The sequence below is a fragment of the Ursus americanus genome, chromosome 25 (assembly GCF_024610735.1).
Source record: "Ursus americanus isolate L20-20 chromosome 25, mUrsAme1.1.p, whole genome shotgun sequence".
Classification (NCBI taxonomy): domain Eukaryota; kingdom Metazoa; phylum Chordata; class Mammalia; order Carnivora; family Ursidae; genus Ursus; species Ursus americanus.
Window position 1 is genome coordinate 24,254,316 of NC_142151.1, and position 13,661 is coordinate 24,267,976.

Genomic DNA, 13,661 nt, shown 5'->3' on the forward strand with positions numbered 1-13,661 from the left:
TAGATTCTCCTTGACTTTGGCAATGAGCTCTCTGATAGACTAATTCCAAAGCCTGTTTTTGGGTGAGCCTCTCAAGGAAAGTAAAGATGCCATGCACCAAGTAATGTGAAAGACACTCTACTGTAGTGTAATAAAATGAGTATTTCAATAGGAGGACATAAGTCTGGAATGTATATCTAAAGCTGCCACTAACTTACTTTTGTAATTTAGCAAGTCATTGAACCCTTTTGGGCCTCAAATCCCTGCTCTAACAACATATTTGGTACTGAACTGAGTGCCAGACATAACAACACATCCTGGAAACAATCCTAAGAGATGGCTATTACCTTCATTTTACAAAACAAGGAAACTGAAGCTTAAGGAAATAACTGTTTTAAAAGTCAAATAAAATAAGAGAAGAATATTGTACGCAGTAAAGCTGTGTACACTGTAAGTATCTGGTTTCTGTGTGCTAATATTTGCAAACTGGATGATATCCAACAAACTTCATTTGACTCCATATACCATCTGTACTTTTGGAGCAATAGGAAAATCTCGTACCAGAATTTTAGTCAGAAGCTAGTTAATCCCATCATGTCTCTCATCCTCAACCATCATACAGAGCCCAGTCTCCCTTAACAAATTATCTTGTCCCTTATTCCTGTCACTGTATTGCCCTGTGTCTTCTTCTTGACCACTTTTAATACCACTGCATTCTCTGTTAACCCTTTCCGTGGCACCTCTGAAACATCTCATTTACTAACTCATTCATTCAAAGACTTTTAAGAGTGCCTAAATTGTACAGGCATTGCCAGATACTAGGAATAAACAAGAAAAGACAAGGTCCTGACTCAAGGTGCTCCCAGTCTATTAGGGAAAGCAGGTAAACAAATGGTTATAGTACAGTTTTGTGGGTACTGTAGTAAAAAGTCAGGGGGTCCATAATAGAAATATAAAGAAAGAACAGTTACTTCTGTGGGAAAAATATTCCGTGAGTGGGTAAAGATAGGAAATGCTACCCAAAGGTGGTAAAGTTTGAACTAAATCTTGAAAGAATATTGGGTCTTCCCAAAAAAATGGTGGGAAAAGTTCCAAGTGTGAAGGCAGAAAGGCATGAAGCAAAACAAGGGTTCCAAGCACCCCAAATACTCAGGTATGGTTGGGGTGAGACGTACTAAGAAGTTGTAAAAATTTGAAGCTGGAGAGAGGCAGGGGCTAGAGTGTAGAGTTTAGATGACACTCTAAAGACTAGAATTTCTCCTATGGATAAAAGCCCAGAAAGGACTTAATAGGACAGTGGAATTTGGAAAGAGTATTCTGGTGGCCAGCTGACGAATGGATTCCTTAGTGGAGAGTAAGAAGTCCAAAGTAATCATGGAACACTGCATCATAAACTAATGATGTACTGTATGGCGACTAACATAACAACATAACAACATAACATAACATAACATAACATAACATAACATAACATAACATAACATAACATAACTAAATAAATATCCAAAGTAAGAGGATCAGGGCCAAACTCGAGGTAGAAGTAATCAGGTTCATTAGAAGGAGCATATATGAGAGACTACACAGAGGTAGAACCAACATAACATGGAGGATGACTTGCTATAGAAGACCAGGGACAGGTGAAGGCTGATTTTTAGGTGTCTTGCTTAGGTACTAAAGTGCATGGTGATACAGTTATCAGGAAAAGACAAAGAGGGGGGCGTGTGGGTGGCTCAGTCGTTAAGTGTCTGCCTTCAGCTCAGGGCGTGATCCCAGGGTCCTGGGATCAAGCCCCACATCGGGCTCCCTGCTTTTCTGGGAGCCTGCTTCTTCCTCTCCCACTCCCCCTGCTTGTGTTCCCTCTCTCGCTGGCTGTGTGTCTCTCTCTGTCAAATAAATAAATAAAATATTGAAAAAAAAAGAAAAAGACAAGGAAGGACAGGTTTAAGGGAAAAGTAATGAATTCACTTGTGGGTATGCTGATTTTGAGGCACCCGTGGACATCCAGGTGGCCTTTGACATTATCATTAAAAATCCAGTTGCGTTTCTTTCTTCCAGGAAGGATTCTGATCATTCAAAATACCAAAGATCTCAGGCCAATAAGCAAGGCAGGCTTTCCAACTCACATCTTCAAAAAAAGTTGAGAATTCTTCAGAGTTTAGACCAAACTAGTATCCTCCCTTGCAGAAAAACTCAAAATTTAGATTTCTCAAAGGAACTTTTCCCTCGATAGCCATAGTACTATGACATGCAACAACAGGAATTTATCAGCTTCTCTGTTATCACAGAATACAATAATCTTGTATTTAACACACTGACTTTACATAATTCAGAATTTTTACCATTTTATGCTACTCTTTAGCTCAACTGACTCTTTTTTGAAGCTAGACTACTCGATGCAGGAAGCAATGTGTCAATTTACATTCTGGAGCAAGCCCCTTAATCTTGCTGACTACTCCAGAACGTTTTCCTGTCATTGCAGTTGTACGACCATTAGAACGTACTCCTGCACAAAACTTAAGCTCCAAACTGCATCTGTTGACAATATAATCTTTCGTAGTTTTATACATTATGAAGCTCCTTGTGTTGGCTGGCTATGAAGCTGAAAAAAACGCTTTTTTCTTCATATTATCATCATGTTTTATATCTGATCATGAAAAGTCCTGTTTCATCATAATTGTTTTACAAAATTGGCTATTTTTCATGGATTTTTTTCTTCTCCAAATAAACTTCAGGGGCGCCTGGGTGGCACAGTGGTTGGGCGTCTGCCTTTGGCTCAGGGCGTGATCCCGGTGATCTGGGATCGAGCCCCACATCAGGCTCTTCTGCTATGAGCATGCTTCTTCCTCTCCCACTCCCCCTGCTTGTGTTCCCTCTCTCGCTGGCTGTCTCTATCTCTGTCGAATAAATAAATAAAATCTTTAAAATAAATAAATAAATAAACTTCAGTAGTGTTTCGTCAAGTCTCAAAATTACCAACTGGAATTTTTTCTTGAATAACACTAAATTTATACAGGTATAATAAAACTATAAAATAATATTTTCTGAAAGCTGTTTGCCTAGAAACATTGACAGAATATGAAACAGAAGGTAGCTAAAGTATAACTTTTCAATGAGACCTGGGCTCAACAGACACAGGAATTGCCTTATAACATGGGAAGGACTTCATAGAACACTAGCAAAGTATTTTTTGTTGCAACTTGATAAATGCGCAGATATTGTAACATGGAAAATATATATATATATATAAAATTTGAATTTGATATAAAACAAATATTGTAACATGGAAACATATATAAAACAGATATTGTAACATGGAAAAATATATATATATAATTTGAATTTGATATAAAACAACCTGGATCATGAATAAGATCAATGGAAACAGAATAGAGATTCCAGATATAGATCTCATGATCCACTTGGGAATTTAGCATTTGGCATTTCAGATCAATAGGAAAAATCTAGGTTCATATGGTAAGTCTTTTGAGACAGTTGGGTAAGATTTGAAATAAAACAAATTTAGATTCTTCCCACTTTACACTAAAATAAATTCCAGATGGATAAAAGATTTAAATGTAAAAACGTAACTAAACCAATCAAAAGCCACAAAAATCACGAGAGTATTTGATGAGAAAGTATGTGTTGACATCAACAATTAGCAGTGCCGTACGTGATCTTGATATTGCACATCTGAAAAACACCAGCACTGAGTACAAATTGGTCTAGAATTTTGCTGTCCATCAAGAGAATATCTATATAAAGGAAGTTCATTGGTCTGAAGTCCAATTTTTCATCAAAAGGTGATTTAAATTTAGAGCTTCAGAATAAATTGTTGGAATTGGCTCTTCCTAAGGAATCAAAATGAATTTCGAAAATACAGTGTCATTTGCTTCATTTTGTCTAAAAGCTAAGAATGATTATCCTGAGTGTGCTGAAGTCTCATTTATTCCTGTGGCTTTAATACCATCTGTAGGCCAGTGGTTTCCAGATCTGCGCTAGCGAGGCTCTGCGGGACACACACGGTCTGTACTGCTCCACTCTAGAAGCGCGATGCACAGTCCGCGCGGACACGTAGCTGTGCCTGACTTTGAGCAGAGCTCCAGGTTCACATCTGCCTACCTGACACTTCCCTTCATGTGTCCCAAAAGTACCCTGCCCAAAATAAAACTCTTGTTTCACTGTCACTCTCAACCAGTTCAGTCCATTCCTGTGCATCTCAGTAAACTGCACCACCATCCGCTTAGTTTCCCAAAATAGAAACTCCGCAGGACTGTTTTACCTGCAAAACATTTCCCAAACATATCCACCTTTCCATGTCTCTTACTACCACCTTGGACCAGGCACCACTGCTCCTCACGCCTCCCCACTGCTGTTAACCAGATGCTGAGCTTCTACTCTGGCCCCGCCCAATCCATTCTCTACACAGGAGCCAGAATAACCGTGCAAAGCTACCAATCAGATCATGCCACCCTCCCACTTACAGCCCTCTAATGGCTTCCCATTGCATATATGATAAAATCTTCACTTACTCTGGCCTGCAAAGCCCTGCTTCTTCTGGCTTCTGTTTTCCTCTCTGATGTCATCACACACCACTTTCCTCCTTCCAACATATGTCAGGCCACTGGCCTTCTTACCTGGTACTCATTTCTGTCTCATGACCTTTGTAGTAATTGTACTCTCAGACTAGAATATTTTTACCCTATTACATAGCTGATTCCTTCTAGTCGTTCTCAGCTTAAATAATAACTCATCATACAAGCCCTCCCCAACCACCCAATCTAGTCACCACCAGATTATCTCCCATAATCCTGTTTAATTCTGTGCATGACATTTATTACTATCTGCTGTTCTCCAGTTTTTCTTATTTATTGTTGGTCTCTCATGACTTGTATATAAATCATGAGAGCAAGAATCTCATTTGTCCTTTCATCATTGTCCTGTGAGGGCAGAACAGTACCTGCATACACAGGTAGACATTCAATAAATATTTGTTGAGTAAAGAAATAAGCAGAAGGTCCGGGGTATGACCATGAAAATGGGTCGCTGAAGCAAATTTGTGGGAAGTTGAAGGTCACTAAATGTTGACGCTATATTTTTTACATGGGTTATTCTCATGGATTTTAAATTTATCCATGATGATGCCAAGAAGTACCTGAATCTCCAGAGATATTTCATGTCTTCACACTTTTCCCCAATAACCTGAATAATTTCCTTTCCTTCTCATCTAAACTTCTCCATGCCTATCAAAGGATCTAGTTCAAATGTTACCTCATCAGAGAAGACATCTATTCACTCTATTTCTCTTTTGGATCAGATGTGATCTCTTAACTCCCATCCATAATGTCTCTCATTGCACATATCAGAATATGTTCTCCACAAGATTGTTCATTGAAAATAAAGATCATGTTGAATTTCTTATAGAAGGTACTTAGTAATGTTTTATATATATCTACTCATATTTATGTTAAATCTTGTATCTTTTTAGAGTATCTTAAAGACAAAGACTATTTTTAACTTGAACTTTAAAAAGTTCAAAGGCCCATATACCATGCATGCTCCTTAGATCACTACAATATTTCTGAAGGTGATTATCATCTTTTTAAAAAAGCATTTCTCATAAATGTGCAACATGTAAATTAGGCTTTTCTAAAAACTTTGTAAGATATATATATTGGGAAGACAATATTACCCAATACCTATAATTTTAGTGTTATTATTATTACACATTTAAATTAACTAAAATATGGTATTAAGAGCCCTCTAGTGGCAAAGTTCTTAATAGACCTACAAAAAAAGATAATTTGGATCATCTTCTGAGATTTAGTTTTTTTAACAAGGTGCTAAATACTTTTTATTTGTGATCATATCACATATCACATACAACTCAGGTATTTTGGGTAATTCCGACATTTTATACTGATAATTTGTCTTGCAATCAGCCTCCAAATTCATTAAAAAAGATAGGGGAAATATATTTATATTAAAATATGCCAACCTAAAAATTTTAAAGGTAAGCAGTTTACCCTAAATGAAAAAAGAAAGTTGTAAAAATACAGAAATCTCTTCCTCTAAAGCCAAAATATACTAAGTTTTCCTACTGATGTAACAGGTAGTCCCTAATTTATACATATACTTAAAACACAGGTACACAGATATATACAAGTTAAATTTCATGAATTTACATGACAATTAAAAAAATTTAGAATACACTTGCCAAACAAAACAGTGTTGTGAATGGCATTTAGGGTTATGATAGTCCTTCTACTGCTGTGATTATAAAGGAATATATATTCCTTTATTCCTTCACATATATTGCTTCAAATTCATTCTAAGTTCCAAATGGACTGCAAGCACACACTTCCTGAGGCCTTGTGGTGAAAATGAAGCCTCCCTATCACCACTTGTACTATGTCACATCACTACAGGGATCAGAACTGCTGAGGAAGGTTCCCAAGAATCTTTTTGCCAAGCTCGAAATTTCCCTAAATGTAGCATAAATCGTTCCCAGCACACTCAATTGTAATTGAAAGGGTCTCAAGCATCTCTAATACAGAATGACGGAAGTGTGGATAGTGGCGGATTCCTTGATATGGGTGGCTGTGCTTCTATGTAGATAGTTCACAACAAATCAGACTCAAGTCAGGGCCAACTTTTAATCACTTAAGCATACATTCATTCACTTATTTCATTCACTCAATAAACATTCATTGAACCCCTATCATATACCAGGCCCTGTGCTTACACTAAATACAAACTGTCAAGACATTCTTGTCCTCAAGATCATAATTATTTAAGGTTAAGAATTCTGATAATTAAACAGAATAAGAATGGAGTAGAGACATCTAATTTAGCCTGAAGGGGAAAACTTTATGGAGGTAAAATTTAAGGTAACTCTTTAAAGACAAAGAGAAGTTCGGTGCAGTGGGTGAGGATGATGCCTGGAAGAGAATTTCACAATGACAAAACAGCAAACGGGCATCACAGAGGCTTATGAACTTTTCTCCCTTTAAAATCAAAAAAGGAAATATATTGTTTCATTTTCTATTAGAAAAGTAATGTGTGGGGAAAAAAGTAATGTGTGTTCAATACTTGCTTATTGAAAATTCAAACAATACAGAAGTGTAAAGAAAATTTTAAAATCACTAATAATATAGAATCATCTCACTTTTCTCACACTCCCCACACCTGACCACCAAAATAGCCGCTGTTTGGTGACTAGGCTTCCAGATTTTCTTCTATGCATTAACAAGTAACAGAAATCCCCTCACAAAATAGAATCCTACGGCTAATGTGGTTTTGTAACTTGAATAAGTATCTTAACAATACATTTTCGGTATCTTTCTATATAAAAGTATATAGGTTCCAGTTCAAGATGGTGAGGTAGGAGGACCTTGAACCCACCTCCTCCCACAGATACATCAAAACTACACCTACATATAGAAGAGTTTCCTCTGGGGCTGGGGGGGGGGAGCCCAAAACTAGCTGAGTAACTCCCACACATTGGGTGAATGAGAAAAAACCCCATCAAAGTGGGTAGCAAAGGCTGAGACACAATCTTGCCATGAATCCCACTTCCCTGCAGTGACCCGCGATCAGGAGGGAGCACAGAGACATCAACGTCTCTCTGAGGACTGAAGTATTTGAACCCCATATCTAGCACTGTAACTTTTAAAACCTGCAGTTGAGAGATCAGCCCCTAAAATACCTAGCTTTGACAGCCGATGGGGCTTGTGTCCACAAAACCCACAAGGCTATAGCAAGCTGAGAAACAGTTACAAAGCTTCCTCTGTTTGATTTACCAGCCCCAGGGCCTAGCGCAGAAGCAGCAGACAGAAAATCGCCCTGACTTTCTGTGAAAGAGACTTATTTGCTTATCTAAAAGTATAGGCCCGAGGGCCAGGGCGTATAATTTAATGCACCTCTAGGGGCCTACTGAATTACTCTTCAAAAACAGAAGCCAGGGGGCACCATCTCTGTGTTCTCCCTCTGTCTAGCACCAGATTCCAGTATCTCCCAGAAAGGAGCTTACAACCTATTTCTGTATGTGATTTTCTGCAGCCACCACCCAGGGGACACCTTTAGATTGCATGGCTCTGGTGACCAGTAGGGCTCACACACAAGAGTCCCATAGGGCTGTAACAAATAGTGAAAGGGTTCTTAACTGGCCACCATCCCCAGGAGAGGCAACAGACCCAGGAGTTCAGTCTTTTTGTGAAAGAGACCTATTAGCTTATCTAAATAGCTATGGCCTGAGGGGCAGGCTTCTAATTAAAAACACATCTAAGGGCCAACTGTAATCCTCCCCAGAGACTGCAATGGGTGCTCTCTCTTCGAGCTCGCTCTCTCTCTCTCTCTCTCTCCCTGCTTCGCTCTAGAGCACCACTATTTAGCAGAGGACAGTTAATACACGTGCCTGGTGGCCTGAGTTTTGCATCTAGTTCCCTGGTTTTTGTGGCTGCTGCCCAGGGGATACCTCTTGATTGCCTGGGTCTGGTGGCCAATGGGGCTTGTTTTCATGGATCACCAAAACAGTTGCAAAGAAAGAAACAGTCTTAACTGGCTATCACCCCAGCACTTAGCTCAGAGGGAGCAAACAAAAATATCCTTCTTCCAGTATTTCCCGGAAAGATGTACATTTGCATACTTTATAACCTGCTGCCTGAAAGCCTGGCTTCCAATTAACCTGAACCTAGGTGCTGACGGAGACCCTCATCTTTGGGAACAGATCTTGGTGCATCCTCAGCTACTGAGAGCCACTAAAAATAAAGTAGGCTGCTTTGGACAATCACAAAAGACCAAGAGACAGTGAAGAGCTAAGGCAAGGTTGAATGACACGTTTTATCTGCTACATGAGGCCACTCCAAGACAGGGAGAGGTGGCTGTTTAATGCACAGAAACCAACAGAGAGAGTCATGTAAAATGAAGAAACAAAGGAATATATTCTAAAGGAAAGAACACGATAAAACCTCAGGAGAGACCTTACTGAACTGGAGGTGAGGGGCTTATCTGATAAAGGTTCAGAACAATGGTCATAAAGATGCTCACCACACTCAAAAGAAGAAGGGACGGACAACGTGAGAATTTCCACAAAGAGACAGAAAATATAAGATTGTGGAATAGAAATCCCAGAGCTGAAGAATACAAAAAATGAACGGAAAAAATACAATTAATAAACTCAAAGGGCAGTGGAATTCACCCAATCAGAGCAGAGAAAGAGAGAGAGAGAGAAAAAGTGCGGAGATAGCTTTAGAGACTTACAGACATTACACAGATCAACATTCACATTATAGGGGTCCCAGAAGGAGAAGAGAGAAGGGAGTAGAAAACTTATTTGAAGAAATAATGACTGGTAACTTCTCTACCCTGGGGAAGAAAACAGACATCCAGATCCAGGAAGCCCAGAGAGTTCCAAAAAAGATGAACCCAAAGAGACCCACACCAAGACACATTATAATTAAAGTGTCAAAAGTAAAAGACAAGGAGAGAATCTGAAAAGCAACAAGAGAAAAATATTTCATGACAAGCCCCCATAAAACAGTCAGCAGATTTTTTTCAGCCGAAAGTTTGCAGGGCAGAAGGGAGTGTCACAATTTATTGTGCTAAAAGAAAAATCAGAAACAAAAACTGCCAAGTAAGAATACCTGGCAAAGTTATCATTCAGAATTGGAGGAGAGATAAAGAGCTTTCCAGACAAGCAAAAGGTAAGAGTTCATCCCCACTAGGCCAGCCTTATATTATAAGAAATGTCAAAGTGACTTCTTCAAATTGAAACAAAAGGGTACTATTTAGTAACAGAGAACACATGAAAGCATAAATCTCACTGGTAAAGGTAAATGTATAGTAAAATTCAAAATAATTAATGTAAAGATGGTGAGTCAATCTCTCATTAAGCTACTATAAAGGTGAAAACAGAAAAGTAGTAAAAATAACTATACTATAATTTGTTAAGGAATACACAAGATAAAAAGATGTAAACGGTGACATCAAAACCATCGAACATGGTGGAGTTAAAATATAGAGCTTTAGAATGTGTTCAAACTTAAATTGTTATCAACATAAAATAGACAGTTATAAATATGTTGTTTTATGTAAGCCTCATAGTATCCACAAAGCACAGAACTTATTATAGACACACAAAAGATAAATAGAAAAGAATCAAAGCATACCACCACAAATCAAGGCATCATGCAAAAGGAAGAGAGCAAGAAAAGAAGAAAGAACAGGAATTACAAAATAACTCGAAGACAATGAACAGAATGTCAGTAAGTAATTACCTATCAATAATTACTTCAAATGTAAACCAACTAAATTCTCCAATCAAAAAACACAGAGTGGTTAAATCATAAAGAAAGAAGACCCATCCATAGGCTGCCCAAAAGAGATGCACTTCAGATGTAAAGACACACACACACACACACACACACACACACACACAGTGTGTGAAGGGATGGAAAAAATACTCCACCCAAATGAAAACCAAACGAAAGATAAGGTAGCTGCACTTTTATCTAAGACTTTAAGATAAAGACTAATAAGATAAAGGTCATTACATAATGATAAAGGGGTCAATCTAACAATATACAACATAAAATTTATGTACCCAACATAGGAGAACCTAAATATAGAAAGCAATTATTAGCAGATCTAAAGGGAGAAATAGCAATACAATAATAGTAGGGAGTTTTAATACACCACTTTCATCAATTATTAGATCACTCAGACAGAAACCTATAAGGAAACATTGGCCTTAAATAATATGTTAGGCCAGATGAATTTAACAGACATATATAGGCCATTCCATCCAAATGCAATGGAATATACACTCTTCTCAGGTGCACACGGAACATTCTCCAAGATAGATCATACGTTAGACCACAAAATAAGTCTTAATAAATTTAAGAAAACTGATATCATATCAGGCATCTTCTCCAACCACAATGTTATGAAACTAGGAATCAATTACAAGAAAACTGGAAAATTCACAAATATATGGCAATTAAAAAACATGCTACTGAACAACCAACGGGTCAAAGAAGAAATCAATGGAGAAATTAAAAAAAAATACCTTGAGACAAATAAAAATAGAAACAACATACCAAAACCTATGGGATGCCACAAGAGGAGTTGTAAAAGAAAAGTTCATAAATGCCTATATCAAGAAACAAGAAAGATTCCAAATAAATAACCTAACTTTATACCTCAAAGTACTAGAAAAGGAACAAATGAAGCCTAAAATTAGAGGTAAATAACGTAGATCAGAACAAAGTGAAATAGAGACTAAGAAAACAATAGGAAAGATCAATAAAAGATATTTTTTTAAAAAGATAAACAAAATTGACAAAACTTTAGCTAGATTCACGAAGAAATGAATAAATAAAATCAGAAATGAAAGAGGAAACATTACAACTGATACCACAGTAGTACAAAGGATCATAAGAGACTACTCTGAACAATTGCACACTAGCAAAATATACAACCCAGAAGAAATGGATATTCCTAGAAATATACAACCTGCCAAGACTGAATCTTGAAGAAAGAGAATATCTAAACAGATCAATTGCTGGTAAGGAAATTGAATAAGTAATCCAAACCCTCCTAACACACAAAAATCCAGGACCAGATGGCTTCACTGATGAATTCTACCAAACATTTAAAGAATAATTAATACTAATCCTTCTCAAAGTCTTTCAAACAACGGAATAAAATGGAACATTTCTAAACTCATTTTACAAGTCCAGTATTACCCTGATACCAAAACCAGACAAGAACACCGTAAGACAATTATAGGCCAATATTCCTGATAAACAGAGCTGCAAAATTCTCAACAACATATTAGCAAAGTGAATTCAACAATACATTAAAAGGGTTGTACACTATGATTAAGTAGGATGTATTACAGGGATACAAGAATGGCTCAACATCCACAAATCAATCAATGTGATATAGCACACTAACAAAATGAAGGATAAAAATCATATAATTATCTCAGTAGATGCTGAAAAAGCATTTGACAAAATTCAACAGCCATTTTTTAAAAAACTCTCAACAAAGTAGGTATAGAGGGAATGTACCTTAACATAGCGAAGGCCTTATATGACAAGCTCACAACCATCACACCCAACACTGAAAAGCTGAAAGCTTTTCCTCTAAGATCAAGAATAAGACAAGGATGCCCACTGTCACCACTTTTATTCGACATAGTATTGGAAGCCCTAGCCAGGGCAATTAGTCAAGCAAAAGAACAAGTAAAAATGCCACTATCTACAGATGACATGATATTATATATAGAAAACACTAAGGACTACAAGAAAAATCTGTTAGAACTTATCAATAAATTCAGCAAAATTACAGGATACAAACTCAATATACAAATCTCAGTTGCATTTCTATATACTAAAAACAAACTATCAGAGAAATCAAGAAAACAATCCAATTACAATTCTATCAAAAAGAATAAAATACCAGGAATAAATTAAACCAAGGAAGTAAAAGACCCGTATACTGAAAAATGAAACACTGATAAATGAAATTAAAAACACAAATAAATGGAAAGATATTCTACGCTCATGGATTAAAAGACTTAATATTGTTAAAAAGTCCATACTACCCAAAGTAATCTGCAGGTTCAGTGTGATGCCTATGAAAATCCAATGACATTTTTTTACAGAAATAGAACAAATGATCCTAAAATGTGTATGGAACCACAAAAGATCCTGAACAGCCAAGGCGATCCTGAGAAAGAAGAACAAAGCTAAGGCATTGCACATCCTGATCTGAAATTATATTACAAAGCTATAGCAATTAAAGCAGTATTATATTGGCATATATTAGCACTTTACATCATATACAAAAATTATCTCGAAATGGACTAAAGACTTGAACATAAGACCTAAAACCATCAAACTCCTAGAAGAAGGCATAGGTGGTAAACTCCTTGACATTAGTCTTGGTGACCAAAAACAAAGGCAACAAAAGCAAATATGAATAAGTGGGAAAACATCAAACTTAAAAGCTTCTGTAGAAGAAACAATCAACAACACAAATAGGCAACCTACCAAATGGAAGAAAATATTTGCAAATCATATATTTGATAAGGGGTTAATATCCAAAATATACAAAGAAGCTACACAACTCAATAGTAAAAAAACAATCTAATACAAAAATGGGCAGAGGATCTGAGTAGACATTTTTCCAAAGAAGACATTTAGATACATGAAACAGGTCAACAGTTACATGAAAAGGTGCTCACCATCACCAATCATCAGAGAAATGCAAATCAAAAAACACAATGAGATATCACCTCTTACCTGTTTGGATAGCTATTTTCAAAAAGATAATAAGAAGGGTTGGCAAAGAAGTAGAGGAAAAGGAGCCCTTGTGCGCTGTTGGTGGGAATGTAAATGGGTGCAGCCACTGTGGAGAATAGTCTGGAGCTTCCTCAAAATAATTAAAAATAGAACTACCATATGATCCAGTAATTCCACACTTGGGTATCTATCCAAAGGAAATAAAAACACTAACCTTGAAAAGATATATGCACCTCCATGTTCACTACAGCATTATTGATAGTAGTCAAGACATGGATGCAAGTGTTCACTGATGGATGAATGGATAAAGTAAACACGGTATATATACACAAATGAATATTATTAAGTCATAAAAAAGGAAATCTTGCCATCTGT

General features: G+C 37.0%; 1 protein-coding gene across 3 annotated transcripts in view; it reads right to left on the bottom strand.

Moving 5' to 3' along the window:
• The window catches only part of DNAI7 (dynein axonemal intermediate chain 7), a 64,302-nt gene that overhangs the window by 20,781 nt on the left and 29,860 nt on the right, over positions 1 to 13,661 (bottom strand). The window lies entirely within an intron of this gene.